Genomic DNA, 17,954 nt, shown 5'->3' with positions numbered 1-17,954 from the left:
TAGAGAAATGGCGGTGAAATAAGGCTAATAAATACAGGTATAACAGTCCTCGGGTGAGATGTAAAGGGAGTAATTATGAACATGAAGAACATCACGTGGTGAAGTGAGGTGAGTGTTGTTCATATGAACTGTGATTGGGCAGAGAGGGAGGTTAATCAAAAAAGAACAAACATAAAGGAGATTCGCAAGAAAGGTCTGTGCAACGGAAAGCAACGAGAATCAGAAGATAAAAGCCCAAGACGGAGGATACAGTTTGAAGACCAAGGCTGCAAAAACTCCTATAAGTTGTTTCACTGCTAGTTATTGGCATCAGCAGTATAACCCACATTCAACTGGAAATAGCTGTCTGAGTTTCTCACTGTAGTTTACTTCTTAACAGATAAACTCCACAATTTGTCTCAATAATGCTGATAGTTGGTTCACAAATTAGTTCTGCTGCCAAGTCCATTCCTTTTTGAAAAGGGGTATAGATCCCATTTAAATCGACAATGCTAAATGTCAATCCAGGCTGGCAGCCAAACTCCATCGCCTCACCACTGACTCCATCCCTGCCCCTGGTAACTGGCAGGTAACACACTGCTTACAGTCATGGTGCAATATTTCACCCCAAGATGAGCTTCCAACCACATTACTCACCCCCACACTCATTATCACAAAGTCCACATACAATTTCAACCTCAACAGCATCTCAGTTCATCTGCTGCTGAAACTCTCATCCATTCCTTTGTTACCTCTCGACTTAACTCCCCAAACACACTCCTGGCCGGCTTCTTAATTCTACTTTCCTGAAATCTTGAAATGACCCAAAAATCTACTGCCCGTGTGTTTACTATCACCCATTTCAACATCTTCAAGTTTTGTCATCCTGTGCTCATTAACATACACATTTTCTGGGTGGCAAAGCACCAAGGTATTGTAATTCATATCCTTATTTTGAAATTTTGTCATCAAACCTCCTTCTGCAGCTACAAACCCCTCTGAGATATATCTGAAGAAGGGTCACTGGACACAAAACAATAATGCTGCTTTCTCTCCATAAGCACTGCCAGATATGCTGAGTTTTTCATCAATTTCTGTTTGTGTTACTACTTTCCAGCATCTCCAGTTCTTTTGGTTTTTCCTTCAAGACATTTGTTCTCCCTGACTTCCAACTTCCTGTGGATTTCTGGCTTTAACTCTCCCACCTTTTTCATGGCCTCAGTTTCCAAGGCCATAAGCTCTTGAATTTACTCTCTAAACATCCCTGGGTTTCAAAGTCCCTTTGTTTGTTCAGGATATTCCTTGAAACCTACTTCTTTGGCCTGTTTTGGGTCACTTGTCCTAATATGTTCATCAGTTCCTGGTAGCAGATATTGTTTTGTGACAACCTTGTGTAATATGTCAGATCATTGGATTGAGTCAAAAATCTGAAAACATTTACATTGTTCTTTTGGAAAACATCACTAATCCTTAATGATCATTTGGTAACTCCTTACCTAATATCATTGCAAGTGTGACTTCACCACACAGCCTGCAATGGTTCAGAAAGGTCAAACATCATATTCTCCAGAGGTAACTGAGGATTGGCAATAGTTACTGATATCTGTGGAGAGTGATCCAAAGTTCATGTATCAGGGTATGGTGAAGGAATGACATGGTTCAGAACTTCTTGGGTAATATAAGCTCAGAAACAGTACAGAAGAGGACTGCATTACGAATAATTTCTGAGTATGAATCGTACTGTGGGAAGACAAAGCTTCTAAACCCATAGGGTTCGATCAAAGAAATGTGGTGGAACGCTCATCTGGACGTAATCTGATAGAGTAACAGAAGCATTAAACAGACAGTTATTCACATTATTAGAGACAGAAGGAAGGCAGAAGTGAAACAGAGCAATGTACTGAAATGGATTCAGATCCATACTAAAGGAGACACACCAGCCCGAGAGCTACAGACCATCTCACAGGTAACAGGCACAGCAATAAAACTCAACATTGTTGACGAATGGTCAAAAATACTCCACCACGTCACTGTTGACAATTTGAGATTCTCCTGTTGCACCTGCAGCTGGAAAGATATCAGAAATACTGGAGTTAGAGAAAAATCTCTCAGTTGAGGAAATCCCTACGGAACAGGTGGCGTCACTGTGCTACTGTTGCTGCATGATGACATCACACACGGGAACACAGAGCATCTGGGTTTGTGCAAACCAGAGATCACCCACACATTGGGAAGGACGGAGGGTCGCTTAGAGGGAGCAGACCTATTCCTTTGCCAGGAAGGTTAAACATTGAAAGATTTAGGATGTCAGGGATTAATGGAAGCTGAAGGGAGATTTGGCAGAGCTGTACTGTTTACTGTTGGTTGAGGCAATGTGGGCAAAACAAGCGGTTCACATTAACTGAAAAGAAATGGATCATGGGATACAAATGTCAGATTTAGATCAACATGAAGGTTATAATGGAAAAATTACATGCAGTGAGTGGGAATGACAGGGAACTGAATACTTACGCTCAAAAGGCCAATACTGCCCAGTTTCTGATTAATCGATTGATCATGCCAAATTTTGATTTGATGTTTGTTTAAAGTTTCCTGTCTGTGTTTTTTTTATATATTATGTAAAAGAAGTTTAGTAAGGCCAGTGTCAGTCTCGGTTGGAAATCAGACACACAAATTATTCCCTTTGTTTGATTTAATATTTTATATGTATGTCCTCATATGAGCCTCAGTGAAAGAAACTTCAAAAATCAATCACTATCAGTGCAGACATAAAAGTAGAATAACCGGTTCTAAACATTAACACTATTTCTCTCTCCCTAGAGGTTTTCAGTCCTACTGGGTGCTCCAACACCTCTCTTTTATTTCAGGAATTCACAACATCCCTCCTCCTGGCCGAGGATGACCAGGTATACTCGAACAGAGATTATCATACAATGTGCAGGAGGGGAGGATCCTCAGAGGAGATAGATTCATTCATAAACCAGAAAGTTTCAGGACTGAGGGAGTTGTGAAGCGATGGACCAACTGGAATGGGAGGGAGATTTGACTGGACTTATAGGCTCATAATTGGTTTAGGTAAGGGAAATAAAAGCAATAAGTTCACAGTAGTCAAGGGGAAATGGGCCATGAAATACAATTTTAAGATCTTGGATCAAATCGAGAAGGAGGATCTGATGAAGAAGCTATGTGAAAGGGCTTCTGTAGCCTGGCTGCAGTAATTGTTTGTAGATAGTTTGACTGAGCGGTCAAAGTCACTGCATTTAAGCTCTAGTCTCTATCGAGTCATGGGTATGAATCTTACCGGTAACCAAAATCATGAGTGATCTACCTCAGGCAGAAACATCGAAGGAGCTGGGCAACTTCAAGTTTGCAATGTTTACATTTCTTCTGGGTAACTGTGGCTGCTTGGGCCTCTGATCCTCTCGGTGCTGAAAGTGGGAAAATGGGCAACAGACTCTGAAAATAACAAGAGCTCTGGCTTCACAACGGCCCTTCAGAACTCCGCTAACACCCTGCTTTAGCGGATTTTGCATAGCTTGTTGATGCCAGTTTTTATGGCTCAACCGGTCAGCATTCGGTGGTAAACTGAAAAGTCGGGTGTTTGAGACCATCCGGGCACACAACTTTAGTTATTTTGGATCAAGCAATTTGAGTGACCACCGACCTGCATTTAACCCAAGAAAAAGTTACAACAGGATTGGATTCAAAACACATCCATCAATGATTCTCTCTTCCCCAGCTCCACACAGAGTGAGACTGGGACAAGCAGCAGGGTTTGACCTCGCTCTCCAATCCCCATTGCCAGATTTTATGGGCAGAGAGATCAAGGACAGAGAGATCAAAAGATCGTACAAATGGTTTGAGTGCAGTCTCCAATAAACAATCTCTGCAGGTGATCTAAAGTGTTAAACGGTGTGAGTAAAGTGTCAACAGCTGAATAACAGGTGAAGGGATGAACTTTAATTCGATTAAATGAGGCAGAGAGATAATTACAAAAACAAACTTAAAATAAGGCCGTGCTTGGCACAAACCAAATGGCTGGAATTACGTCAGAGATAATAGGAACTGCAGATGCTGGAGAATCCGAGACAACAAGGTGTGGACCTGTATGAACACAGCAGGCCAAGCAGCATCTTAGGAGCAGGAAAGCTGACGTTTCGAGCCTCTACCCTTCATCAGAAATTTCTGATGAAGGGTCTAGGCCTGAAACGTCAGCTTTCCTGCTCCTAACATGCTGCTTGGCCTGTTGAGTTCTTCCAGCTCCACACCTTGTTATGGCTGGAATTATGTGTTAGATATAAAAATCGCCTGCTGATAGTCTAAAAAACGTAATAAATAATCCAAAACAGTACTAACTAATTAAGTTAGAGAGGTCATAACAATTTATCAAGGTGACGGTGTCGAAATAGGACAATAAGAAAGATTTTACAGAAACAGAACAGTACAGTAGGAACACGTCGCACAACATGAACTTAAGATCATGGTTGAGGCCATCTTCATGGACATGGAATTTGGCAATCAGTTTCCACTCAGTGATTCTGCTTTGTCGTGTATCTCAAAGGTCACGTTGCATGCTTACCCGAAGTTCGGAATCTTAACGTACTTTACTGCTGAAGTGTTCCCCAACTGGGAGGGAACATTCTTGTCTGGCAATTGTTGCACAGAGTCCATTCATCTGTTGTCTTAGCGCCTGCACGGTCTCACTAAAATACCATGCCCGGGGCATTCTTGCCTGCAGTGTTTGAGATCGATAATGTTGGCCGAGCCACATAAGTATCTCCCTTTACATGGTGGGTGGTGGCCCCATATCTGATGGTAGTATCCATGTCAATGATCTGACACCTTTCAGAGGTGCCAGTGACAGGGCTGTGTGGTGTTGTGGTCGATGTTGTCCTGAAGGTTGGGTAGCTTGCTGCGAACGACAGCCTGATTAAGGTTTGGCACTTGTTTGAAGGTGAGAAGTGGAGGTGTATGGATGATCTTGGCAAGGTGCTGGTCATCATCATTGACATGTTGAAGGCTCCGGAGAACACGGTGCCATCACTCAGCTCTGGGGAAGTACTTTATGATGAAGGGTACTCGATAGGTTGCATCCTGTGTCTGTCTTCTGAGGACGCCGTTGCGGTTTTTCGCCGTGGCACGTCGGAAATGGTGAGCCTCTGTCTAAAAATAAGTCTCTGTCAGTGATCAAAAAGTGTTCGATGGTGTGAGTAAAATGTTAACAGCTGAATAGCAAGGGAAGGTATGATTGATAATCCGAGCAGAGGAGAAAGGGAGATAATTACAAGAAAATAAAAAAAAATAAGATGGTGCTGGAGAAAAACCAAATGGTTTTGTTACTCCTGCGGAACATTAAAACCCATTTTCAGCACTTATTCCGGGATTTTAAATGAATATTTTTTAAAGTTATTGCCCTCATCTTTGAGCAGCCCACCTGACTGCTAACTACTCTGTCAGACGCTGAATTAATCTGGGAAATTGCTTCAATAAATCCAGTCGTTTCTGTTACAGATCGTAAGGAATTCTCATTTGGCTGACGAGACACGATCAACACTTTGTCTATTCTGCGTGCAGGGTCTCAGCGGCAATCTGAAGAGACTTTGTACAACTGGAGGTTTCACTGTTTTAAGAAACTGTTGCCAATTTTACTGCTCACATCGGTCAGTGCATTGGAAGCCTGCAGAGCCGGCAACTGATCGAATTGGGGGGAGCTGGTTACATTACAACTACATTTAAACTCTCTCCCAAATGAGAAAGGCCTCAAATATTCATCACAGTTTCAAGGAAACTATAAATGACATATGGAGTAATGAATTGAATTATTGGTGATGTTTAATCCGTCTGTTAGGATTACAGAACAAAAGAAAATTGCTGATGGTTCAAATCTGAAAGACGAAAAGTAAATGTGAGAGACACCCAGCAGGGCAGAGTCTAATCTATCGGCACAGAATCTCTCCGCCCTCAGAGACTGGGGTTAGAATCTTTAGAGCAGAATAGACTGAGGAATGGTCACCGCACCTGAAAAGTTAACACAGGCTTTTTATTCACAGATGCTGCCAGACCTGCTGAGCTTTTCCAGCAAATTCTGATTTTGTTATACACTGAGGGCTGGGGGAGAGGGGAGGGTGGGAGGACATGATTGTGATTAGTACATTTATGAGGGAAATAGACAGAGTAAACAAGAATGAAACTTTCTGCTTGGTGGTGGAATCAGTATCAGGTTGAGGGTGGCAAGGATTAATGATTAGAGGCAGGCAGTTGAGATGAGATGTGAGGAATTTTTTTCACTCAGATAGTGGGAATCTGAAACTCACTGCCTGGAAATAAGGGAGAGGTGAAAACCATCATAGCATTCCAATCTCGTTAGATGTGTAAAATAAACACTGAAAGAACTGCAGATGTCAAAGTTCTGCAGGTCTGGCAGCATCTATGAAGAGAAATCAGTGTTAACTTTTCATGTCAAGTTTCCCTTCCTTAGATCAATTCTCTCCGCAGATGGTGAGAGACGTGCACAGCTTTGTCGGCAATTTCCATTTACGTTGATGCCATTTCGGACACGTCTCTGGGCAAAGAGCTGGTAATGACACTTGTATAGTTATTTGACTAGCACTGATTCGATGGGCCAAAGCATCTTTTTCTCTGCAGTGGACTCTGAAACTGGGTGAATGGTTCAGGTTGGTGAGCAAGGGCACGGGGAGAGGTGGGGAGGGGAAGTGAACAAAGGAATGTGCAGGTGAAGGTTGGGAGAATTTCACTGACAAAAGTTTTCATGTTGTGAAATCAAGGGGAGTGGTGATGGAGAAGTAGAGACGAAAGAAATGTCTGATATAACAAGGTGCGGAGCTGGGTGAACACAGCACGCCAGGCGACATCAGAGGAGCAGGAAAATTGACGTTTCAGGTCTGAACACTTCTTAAGAAATGGGGGAGGGAGAGGGGTCTCTGAAAGAGAGTGGGCAGTGATAGAATGTGGGTAGTGGAATGGACCGGGTGGGAGAGAAGATGGACAGGTTAAGGAGGCGGGTATGAAGCTCGTCGAGGTGAGTGTCAGAAGGAAGTGGGGATGTGGGTTGGTCAGTGAGGAGGGAGGAGCGAATAGGTGGGAGAGAGCATGGACAGACCAAGGAAGCAGGGTTGAGGGGGTACTGTTCTTGGGGTGTGGTCAGGGTTGGGGAGATTTTGAAGCTTGTGAAGTCCACATTAAGACCACTGGGCTACAGTGTTCCCAAGCAGAATATGAAGTGTTGTTCCTTCAACCTTCGGGTGGCATCGTTGTGACACTGGAGGAGGCCCGGGATGGTCATGTCGCCAAGGGAGTGGGAGGAGGCGTTGAAGTGGTTCGCGACTGGGAGGTTTTTTTGCCATGAACACAGTGTAGTTGCTCCACAAAGTGGTTGCTGAGTTTCTGCTTGGTCTCCCTGATGCAGAGGAGGCCACATCGGGAACAGCGGATACAATATACCACATTAGCAGATGTGCAGGTGAACATCTGTTTAGCGTGGAAGGTTTTCTTGTGGCCTGGGATGGATGTGAGGAGGGAGGTGTATGGTAAAGTGTATCACCTCCTGCGGTGGCAGGGACGGGTACCGGGTGAGGTGGGGCTAGTGGGGAGTGTGGAGTGGACGAGGAAGTCGTGGAGACAGTGGTCCCTCTGGAAGGCACATGACGGTGGGGAGGGAAATATATCCTTGGTAGTGAGGTCAGATTGCGGGTGGCGGAGAATGATGCGTTGAATTCAGAGGTTAATGGGGTGATACGTGAGGACAAAGGGAATTATGTCTTTGCTTTTATTGTGGGCAAGCGGTGTGAGGCCTGAGGTGTGGGAAACACTAGAGATGCCATTCAACCACTGTTTGGGGGGGATGTGGTAATTGCGGCCCTTGAAAAACAAGGACATCTGAGATGTCCGGGAGTAGAAAATCTCATCTTGGGAGCGGTAGAGGAATTGGGAATAGGGGATCACATTCTTGCAGGAAAATGGCTGAGAGGAGGTGTAGTCTCGGCAGCTGTGGGAGTCGGTGGGCTTGAAATAGATATTAGTTTCCAGGTGGCTCCCGGAGATGGAGACAGAGTGGTCCAGGAAGGAGAGAAAGGTATCAGAGATGGTCCTGGTGAACTTAAGTTTGGGGGTGGAAGGTGTTAGTAAAGTGGATGACCTACTCGAGCTCCTCGTGGGAGCACGAGGCGGCACTGATACAGGCATCGAAGTAACAGAGGAAGAGGTGAGGGATGAGGCCAGTGCAGCTGTGGGATAGGGACTGTTCCACATTTCCTACAAAGAGGCAGGTATAGCTTGTGTCACTATGGCCACTCCTTTCATCCATAGGAAGTGGGAGGAGTTGAAGGAGAAGCTGTTAAGATTAAGGATGAGTTTGGTTACATGGATATAGGAGTCAGTAAAGGAGGATTGGCCTGGCCTGCGGGATAGGAAGAAGCAGAGGACGTTTAGACCATCTGCATGGAGAATGCAAATATACAGGGATTGGACGTCTATGGCAAAGATGAGGTGTAGAAGGCCAAGGAATCGGACGTTTTGGAGGAGGTGGAGGGCGTGGGTGGTGTCCCGGACGTAGGTGGGGAGCACCTGGACTGGGGGGAGGAAATAGAGTTGAGATAAGTGGAGATAAGTTTGATGGGGCAGGAGCAGGGACGATGGGTCAACCAGGGCAGTAAGGTTTGTGGATTTTGGGAAGGAGATAGAAACGGGCGATGTGGGGTTGGAGAACGATGAGGTTGGAGGCTGTTGGTGGGAGGTCACCTGAGGTGATGATGTTTTGGATGGTCTGCGAGATGATGATTTGGTGGTCAGAGTGGGGTTATGATCAAGGGGACGGTAGGGGGAGGTGGTAGAGAGCTGACACATGGCTTATATTTAAGTTATCCTTATAGGAGAAATATACATAGAATACTTGTACACAGAGCAACAAATGTGCCCGAGAATATCAGAGTCAATGTGTGAGCCTCTTCAAGAAGGGCAAGGTGCCTGACTGTCTTTGTTCAGTTGGACAGATTCACGCTTCATTCTCCCCTCCCTTCTAAAGGTTCATAATGCTGAGACTAGGTTTTTTTTTCATTCCCAGCAACTGCAGTGATTCGGTCGGTGGGGTTGGTCAATTGACACATGCCATGAGCAGCTTGTCGACTATTTTACCTTCCCGTCCTGTTTGCTGTTCTCAGTGAGACCTTGAAAGGATTTTCATTGCTGCAAATCAAGAATGCAAAGCTCATTTCGCTTTCAACGCCACGAGAAAGTTTGGTTTGGAGCTCCAGCACATGGCTCACAGCCTCACCGCCTCACCGCCTCACTATGGTTGCCCCTGCAAATGTATATCCTAAAACATGTCAGCTTTTGTGAAGGTTTGTGCTTGTTCTATCATGACAGGTAGTGAGTTGCCTTTTCCCTTCTTTGCAATCTCAGTGAAAAGTTCTGCTGTCCTTGCTTTGACTCCTGACATAAACAGCCTTTGAATTTGTTCTCCGTTTTCACCCGTAGTCAGGAGGATTTGAACCTGCGCAGGAATAACCCAATGGATTTCGAGTCCATCACCTTAACCGCTCGGCCATGACTACTGCCAGACAAGCTATGCTATTTATCTTTTCAGGTGGCTTTCCGAGGCCAGTCGCGCTGTGGATGAATTATTTCTGGGTTTGCTTGAATCCAATCACTTCACAGATTTTCAAAGTGTTAAATTTGGTACATGGTGATGCAGGTTGTTTCATCCCAATGCATAAAATAAATGTTCATTTACCGGCAAACATATAAATTGCAGGGAAACAAAAAAGCTCAGCAGATCTGGGAACATCTGTGGGCAGAGAATTTGAATCAAAGGTTCAGAACTTCTTCAGAACTCTGTTTTCTCCTTTCAGTCATGCAGTTTCTGTTTTTGTTTCAGATTCCAAACATTTCCCAGGTCTTTATCGCAGCTGTTAAAGCAACATCGAAATACCTTTGTGGTCACTCACCGGACAAGATTTCCATTTGGGCAACATTTTCCTGACTACATTAAAACCCATAGCTGTACAGTCAAAAGGGAACTGGTAGAGTGAGAACAGCACTTGTTCCCTCCGCAGTGTCTTCAAAGCGACAATTTCACATTTCACCCTCAAAAACAACAGCCAATTGCACCGCAGAAAATGGCGAGCTCTTGCAGCAGCCCTTAAACTGAGCTTGTGGTGAATTCAAACTTCCTCGCTTGGCAGGATAATTATCCTGTATCGACTGTACTTTTCCAAAATAAAACCTGGGACATACCTTGAGGAGACGTGAGAACAGTCTGATCCTACCCTCTGCAGGCCCATCCATATCAGTGGGAACCCGCTCCCCTACAACCGGCCCGTCTCCCTTCAACCCTTTCAGTGTCTTGTCTATTCCTGAGTTTTCTCGTTGTCCTGGAGCTGAGATGAGATTTGAATTCCTGATATGCAGGAACGAGAATCCTTTCAATGTCTCAGATCAGTTCATGTCTCGAGAACATCCAAGTCAATGTCCCGGGCTCAAAGAAGTGGCAGGTGTCTGGACTGTTTGTGCTCAGTCGGAAAGTTCACTCTTCATTCTCCTGTGATTCCAGTTCCCAAAAGGTTTCTAAAGGTTCGCAAAGCAGGAGGCTGGGTTTTCTGTTTTACTTCCTTAATAATTTTTTTCCCCACCGACTGTCAATGTTTTCCCAAAATCTCTTGCACCATGTCAGGAGGTGAGGAAGTCCCATTTGGTGGACAGAATCCTGGGGCTGGGAATGTTCGCTTTGGAGCAAAACCAGAGATTTCCTGGGGCTGTATCTAATGATGGGGTTGGGTAGGAGTGAGGATGCGCAGGTTGATCGTCAGGAGAAATTGTGCCAATGACAAAGGTCAGTTGCCAGAGGACTGGGATTGACGATATTTCATGAAAAACAGCAGTTATTCCGGATAATAGCACAGCATACTGCAGAAACTCAACAGGTCCAGCTGTATCAGTGGAAAGAGAAACAGAGCTCAGGTTTTGAGTACAGTTAGATTCTTGTTCAGAAGGTGTCTTTCCTGAATGCCAGCAAACTACCAGACCTGAGAAAACAGGTTTTCTTTACAGGATTCAAACCTGTGTGGGGAAACTCCCAATAGATTTTGAATCCATCGCCTTAACCACTCGGCTATGAGCTACCTTCTAATATTCCTCACGAAACAATTCGAACAGGAAAGGTGAGTATTCGATTCGTGATGTCTGTGCCACCACCCTAATATTTACTGCCACCCTGTACTTGATCGGAATGGAGTAGGCTGTTGTGGGAATGAATTGATCTAAACACATAGAGGAGAGAGAGTCAATGGAAAAGATGTTTCCATGAGTGGAGAGATTAATTATCAGCGCAATGGATTGAGAAAGAATTATGTCCTTGTATTTTTATTGCACCTTTCACCACCACCTGAATCACAGACAATGAAGGACATTTGGATCAGATTCCTCTTTGGCAAATCTAATGTGCAAATCAGGGCTGTTGGTTTAATTAGGGGTCTAAAAACAAAATGTTTTAAACACTGACAGCTGGCACCGGAGACACCAGCGAGTTCACGCTGAACTTTGGAGGCTTCCGGTGCTCTGATTTATCCCCAGGTGCGTTAACTCACGGAAACGAGTCGCCCATTTAAATCAGAGATAAAGTGGATGTTCTCACACACAGGGAGAAGCAAATCTGTGGAATTCTTGACAACAGAGGCTGCCAAGGCGAGGCATATTCAAGGCTGAGATGGACATTTAGTCATTTCGGGTTCACTAATATCTTTTTAGGGAAGGAAACTGCCATGCTGGTATGGTCGACATGTGACTCCAGACCCACAGCAATGTGGTTGACTCTTTACTGCCCTCTCTGGCAATTAGTAATGGGTGATAAATATTGGCATCACCAAACATCTCCCTCATCCTGTCTACGGATAAAGGATCTGCAGTCCCTGCTATCTCCTGTTAACAGCATCCTGCTTTGTACTTTTCTGCAATACATTTACTGCACAACATCAGATTATCACAGGCCCGCTTTCTCCACTTTGAAACGCAGGGCGATAATATGAATCATTTCGAAACTTGGAGAGAGAAAGTTCGCTGGTGAAGGTGTTTCTGGTGTAGGAACAGGTGTGGGAGTGTGTACAAGTCAGGTCGCACGGATTAGTGTCAGTAAACTGGTTGGCATACAGGGTTTGCATCGCTCAGGCGTGGGTGCAATTCCCAGTCGGGAAATAAAGATTTATATCTCTTCCTGTTAACTGTAGGAATGAAAATGAGTCCCTGGTTATGCACAGAGCACATACCCTGAATCTACCAGAGTCAGTCCAGTGAGAGTTTGCCTTCATGTTGAAGGATAATGGCAACAGATGCATGGGAATATGACCATCACAAACTCCCTTCATGTATCTCACCGTTCTCAGTTTGAAATATGCTGCTGTTCCTTCAGTGTCACTGCTTCTAAATCCTGGAACTCCCTTCCTCATGGCATCAACGCTATACCTACGTGCCAAGGAGTTCGAGTGTTCAAGAAAGTAACTCGTCACCTCCATTTGTGGAGTAATTAGGGATGGGCAATAAATCCAACCCAATGGAATGAAACCCTATCCCAGGCATCAGGGTTTAAGCTGCAGCTTCTGACTGAACACCTACAAACGGTCAGGAACACGTTCAAAAGCAAAGGATGGGAGTAAAACAAAAGTGAAAGGCAATGATGGCTGGGAAGGGCAGCAGGGGCATGAGGCAGGAAGTAAGTGTGGTGCAAGGCTCAATATTGGTTCCAATGGGTCAGGCTTGACAGCTGCTCAATTAACCAAAATGAACACATTCCTCTTGTTAGGTTCCCTCAGCGTGTGTTACCATTGTTAATGGTCCCTGAGAGGATGAATCCATGCGCTTTATCCAGTCAGCTTAAACAGGAGAATATGTCAGCTTTGAACCAAAGCAGGAGGAGATCGTCTCCTTCCGTGTATTTTCACGGGAGAATATTCAGCTGTGAACGGTCCGTGTTGAAGAGTGGGGTTAGACTGAAATTCTCACTGAGTAACACTGATACAGGATAGTTCCCCAAGTTACTGTGATTGCATGGTTAAGGAAATGCCATAATGGATGGGTAAAAAAACTGTGTAGTGAACAGGCGATTTTGAATTAAAATCCCAGCGGTGCCTGAGCTTTACACTGAAGATTCCTTGTTTAAACTTCTCTGAAATGCCATATTGTTGATGTAAACAACAGTTATTTTTCCCCCTTTATTCATTCATTGCATGAGGGTGTCACTGGTTCTGCCAACATGTATTGTCCGTTGCTAATTACCCACGATTATTGCGGTGGGCCTGGAGTCAGATGTAGGCGCAATCAGGTGAGGATAAAAGATCCCTAAAAGATATTTGTGAACCTGATGGGTTTTGGTTCCCTGATGATGGAATCAAGGTCATCACTGCATTGTAAATTCCGGATATATTTGGAACTCAAAGTCTAGCTTCTTGCAGGGGAGCAGGTATTTGAACATCGGTCTCCAGAACATTAGCTGGCTTTCTGGGTAAACAGTCAAGTGAAAATACCGCTCGTCCATTGCTTCCCGTGTTGGAGGAGAGAACTGAGCATGGTTCCTATGTTTGAGTGCAGACAGTTATCATTCGGTGCTGGCACCCCGTCGCCTATTTTCTCCCCATCAGGGAATGGTTTCCTGCTCACAATTAATTCATCCTGAGGTTTGGGAGGAATAACAAGGTGAGGCAGATTAACTGCAGACTTACTGTGGAATATTGTGGTAGTGAGACAGACACCAGGAACTGATCACTCTCATTCTCTGCTGTCACCATTCATTCACTTTACACCAACAGTGAAAACATCACTGTAATTGTATAATTGTAGCATTTTGTTTCTTTATGGTGGATTAGGAATTCTATTTCAAAGTTGAAACACTCATCATGTTTTGAGGGAAGAAATGTCTCCTTGTCTCAGTCCCTAAGTGACAGAAACACTATTTGGAGAATGTGAGCCCAGTTCCAGGCTTTACACTCGGGGTGGGAGTGGTGCTTGTGGTGAGGAAGCCTCTCAGCAGCTCCACTCTCAAACACTCCCCGATTTTCAAACTTTACAAAGAGCAGCAATGGGAAATAAGGGAAATAGACGGACGGAGACTCGGAAAATATAAAAGAGGGTGAGGTGAATACCCACAGACAAATAGAGATGCATATTGGGGTAGACACTAAAAGGGCCAATTCTCCATTCGACACCGCTGCTAACTAACTGAAAGGAAAAGGCAAATAAAACCATTTAAGCAGAGCCTTTCACCACCTGAGGGTGAAGCAAGCAGCATTACAGCCGATAAAAGCCTGTTAAAGTTGTAAAGTTGACGACTGGAAAGTCATGCAATATTTTGATAAATATTCCGATTCAATAGATAAAAGTGATAATTTCCGTGGCATTATACTATAGGAGGTCATAACTGACCTGGTTCTGACGAACGGTCAGTAGATCTGAAATGTTAACTCTATATCTCTCCACAGATGCTGCCAGGCCTGCTGGGTTTCTCTGTCAATTCCCGTTTTTGTTTCAGATTTCCGGCATCCGCCGTTCTTTGTTTCATGTTAGCTTGAATATCATTTGGGACACAGTTAGTTACCTCACAGACCCTTTCCTTTTCTTCACAGGGGAGGCGATACAATCCATGCAATCGATTGTTGGAAGAACCCATCCGGTCACTAATGCCCTTTCAGGACAGAAACTGCCCACCCTTATCTGTTCTGGCCTACATGTGACTCCAGACTCACAGCAATGTGGTTGATTGAATAAATGCTGCCGAGCCAACAATGCCAGTTAATGAGTAAAAATACAATGAGTCAACAAAGCTGTTGTCATGAAAAGCTAGGAGGGAAGAACTTCCGGTCGATAGTTCAAACCAGGGCCAGGGTTCCAAAAACGCCAAAACTGAATCTTTAGACAACCAGGGAACGTGCCGGAGATGCTTGTATCGTTCATCAACGATATTATTTCTGCCTTTCCATTTTGTTCCTTTTGGCGACAGATCAGTTTGTCCCTGCGTTCGAGTTTTCATCGTGAGGAAGAAGACCATCCGGCCCATTGTGTCGGTGCGTGTCATCAGATATCTACCTATTCTACTCTCAGTTTTCAGCATTTGGTCCACCATATTGGGCGTTCTGATGTGTCAAGGGCAAATATCAATGAGATTAACCAAGTAATCTACGAACTGGACTGAGTTTTTGTGACAGTAAAACTGTGCTACAGCCCACTTATGGAACTCATGCTTGTTTTTGGCCTCAGAGAGCAACACACAGACACATCCCTGAGGTTGATGGGAGCTCAGGATTACACCTGCTCCAGGTGCTTCACGTTCACTCTCTGTTCCCACACGTTTCCCAAGAAAAGGCAGCTTTCCATGGACCACAAGCAAATTCTCCAGGCAATGAGAACTGCTATTGTGAGTTTGGAAATGAAATGGACATTGAGTTGGATGTGTCCCCCAATGCTGCTCATGTGCAACTTCCAATTTCCAATCACTTCAGCTTCTGGGAACCTGACAACAAAAACATCCGGCCTATATTCCAACTTCAGGCAAATGAGTCAACTTGCTAGTATAGAAAAGCTGTCGGCTGTACTCGAGGCAGGCAGGACTCAATCCCACAATCCTCTGATTTGAACTCAGATGCGATATCCATGACACCACTGGCACATGGCAGGTGAGTTTCATATTGTCGAGTTGTGATGTTAACAGGAATCAAGGTGGAAATGTGATTCACGAGGTGAGCACTAGCAAAGGGAATCTCTGCCATTGCTTCACTTCAATGGATCCCACTTTGGGAAGCAGTAAGTTTCACTTGCAAAAGAAACAAATTTGTCCTCAGATGCCTGTTTCATTGTCGTCTGTTTCTCCGCTAAGACTTGCCATTGTTTCATTCAATTACTGTGCCAGTTTACGAACCAATGTAGTGAAACATAATTTCGTACGATTACTCACCCTAAACCGTCATCAGGTAAAGAGGGTGCTTGTCATATATTCGCAGCAAACAGCCTTTGGGGACATAGGCTGAAATTGATCTCATAAAGAACCACCCCAAGCTCTCCCAAACATCACAACTAAAACGTCAGAGGCAACAACAGCTCATGCAGAATTCAGGCCTGCAACTTCTTGCATTCCTATAAACCAGCTGATGTGAGAATCAGACCACCAGACCAATATCGCAGTGTGCTTAACGGCCCACTTAACAATAAATGATGTGCCACTCAGGCAGTGATAGTGTCCCTACCTCAGATGTAGGGAACATAGTTCAAGTTCTATCTGCTCCAGAGTTATGCAACAACATATCTGAACAATTGCTTAAAAAAATTCCGATCCCCCATTGCTTCAATGAACATCTTCTATTCGCTCTGCCTCCCTGTCCCTGGGACTGAGCTATTTTCTCCCTTGCACTGGGACAAGGCTCTCTCCATCAGCAGATGCATTCAACCACTTGACCATGGGCAGGCAGTGCTGGGGTGTGATATACACTTTTTCACTGTCTCTCAAACGCTGGAAGAAGGAAGGAGCAGAAGGGGTGGAATCAGACTTGTGCAGCAAATTTTAAAGGTGATTTGGAACTTTCATCAAATGACATATATCAGAGGCAGACAGAAGGACGGAGAGCAGCTGTAACTTAAAATGCGATCTGTCTGTGCAGCCTGTTTGATGTTCAGAATTTGTCTGCACACAGGGCGTCCTTTTGTTTGCGACCTCCACAGCAGGAGTTAATGACTGACACCAAACAGTGCCACATTAACTGAACCTGAGTGAAACACTCACTCACTGAGAGACACCCCCAACGGCCCTGAGTTGCTGGGCTGCAGACAGTACAACATGGAAGGGAGGGTTAATAATGAGCCATTGTTTCTCCCCCACCCGCTCCCTCACAGAGACAGGGAGACTGACGTCATAAACCCATGGCGTCATTCCCGTGCAGATAGAAGCCGTTCAGCCCATTGGGTCCACAGCGACTCTCTCCCTCTTGTACTTCTCTGCAGTTATTCACAATCGGTGATATCTGTCCTGATAATGGTGAACTGTATCTGTGTCATGATGCAGTCTCTGATATCCTGATCCTTTTGTCATTCACGTCTGAAACAGCGTGGGGAATTACTGCCAGGCATGACAAAAAAGACTGCAAGTAATGAGTTTCTACTTCACCAGTTTATTCCCATCTCAGAGAGGAAGTTTTGTGATTCAGTTCGGAGCAGGCTGACTGAGAACAGGAGAAGACCATTCAGACCTTCACAAGTGTATCAGCTCTCCTGTGTGTCCTTGGCCAGTGCATCAACGTGAGGTATTTATTTCAGATACATGAAGCTGAGGGAAGCAGACAGTTGATGAAAATGCACAGTGCAGTTCACTGCAAGCCACAGCACTGACCAATAGAAAATAGCAGAGGATGGTTTCGATCCATCGACCTCTGGGTTATGGGCCCAGCACGCTTCCACTGCGCCACTCTGCTACCATGAGCCATGTGTGTCTCAGGCAAGTATTCAGCTTTCCATCTGGAGTGCAACATTTCCATTCGATGAAGATGTTAAAAGATCTTCACTGTTGTGTTGTTGCACAGACTTGTCACAGCTGTGTAAGTATAAGGTTTGCCTAATTTCACACATTCTTTTGGTCGATTTCACTCAGAATCACAAAACTTGTCACAGCTCAGATGGAGGCCATACACCGCACCTTAGTTATGCCACGTCTCCCCAGTAAGCAACTGACTATCACTTTCAGGATCAATCTTTTGCCTTCTCCCTGTAACATCTGCACAGGTACTTTTAACATAACAGTCCAATTGCATTTTTGTTGTTTGAATCTGCCTCTGTCGCTGTCAGATCGTGATTTACCGACCCGAACCATTCCTTGTGTGAGAACGTTCTTCCTCAAGTCACTTTCACTTCGTTTTCCTCATGCCGTCAAATATCTGCCTAATCATTCTCAATCCCTTCAGGCATGGTGTGGTAGAACTTTCCCGCATTTATTT

General features: G+C 44.7%; 1 non-coding gene across 1 annotated transcript; it reads right to left on the bottom strand.

Annotated features, from left to right (window-relative positions):
• Positions 1 to 9,466: 9,466 nt before the first annotated feature.
• On the bottom strand, positions 9,467 to 9,548 carry trnas-cga (transfer RNA serine (anticodon CGA)). Its single transcript has one exon. It is a non-coding gene; the product is annotated as a tRNA-Ser (tRNA).
• Positions 9,549 to 17,954: the final 8,406 nt, after the last annotated feature.

The sequence above is a fragment of the Stegostoma tigrinum genome, unplaced genomic scaffold (genome assembly GCF_030684315.1).
Source record: "Stegostoma tigrinum isolate sSteTig4 unplaced genomic scaffold, sSteTig4.hap1 scaffold_99, whole genome shotgun sequence".
In the NCBI taxonomy this organism is placed as follows: Eukaryota; Metazoa; Chordata; class Chondrichthyes; order Orectolobiformes; family Stegostomatidae; genus Stegostoma; species Stegostoma tigrinum.
Note: the sequence above shows the minus strand (reverse complement) of the source record. Positions and strands in the feature narration are given on the sequence as shown.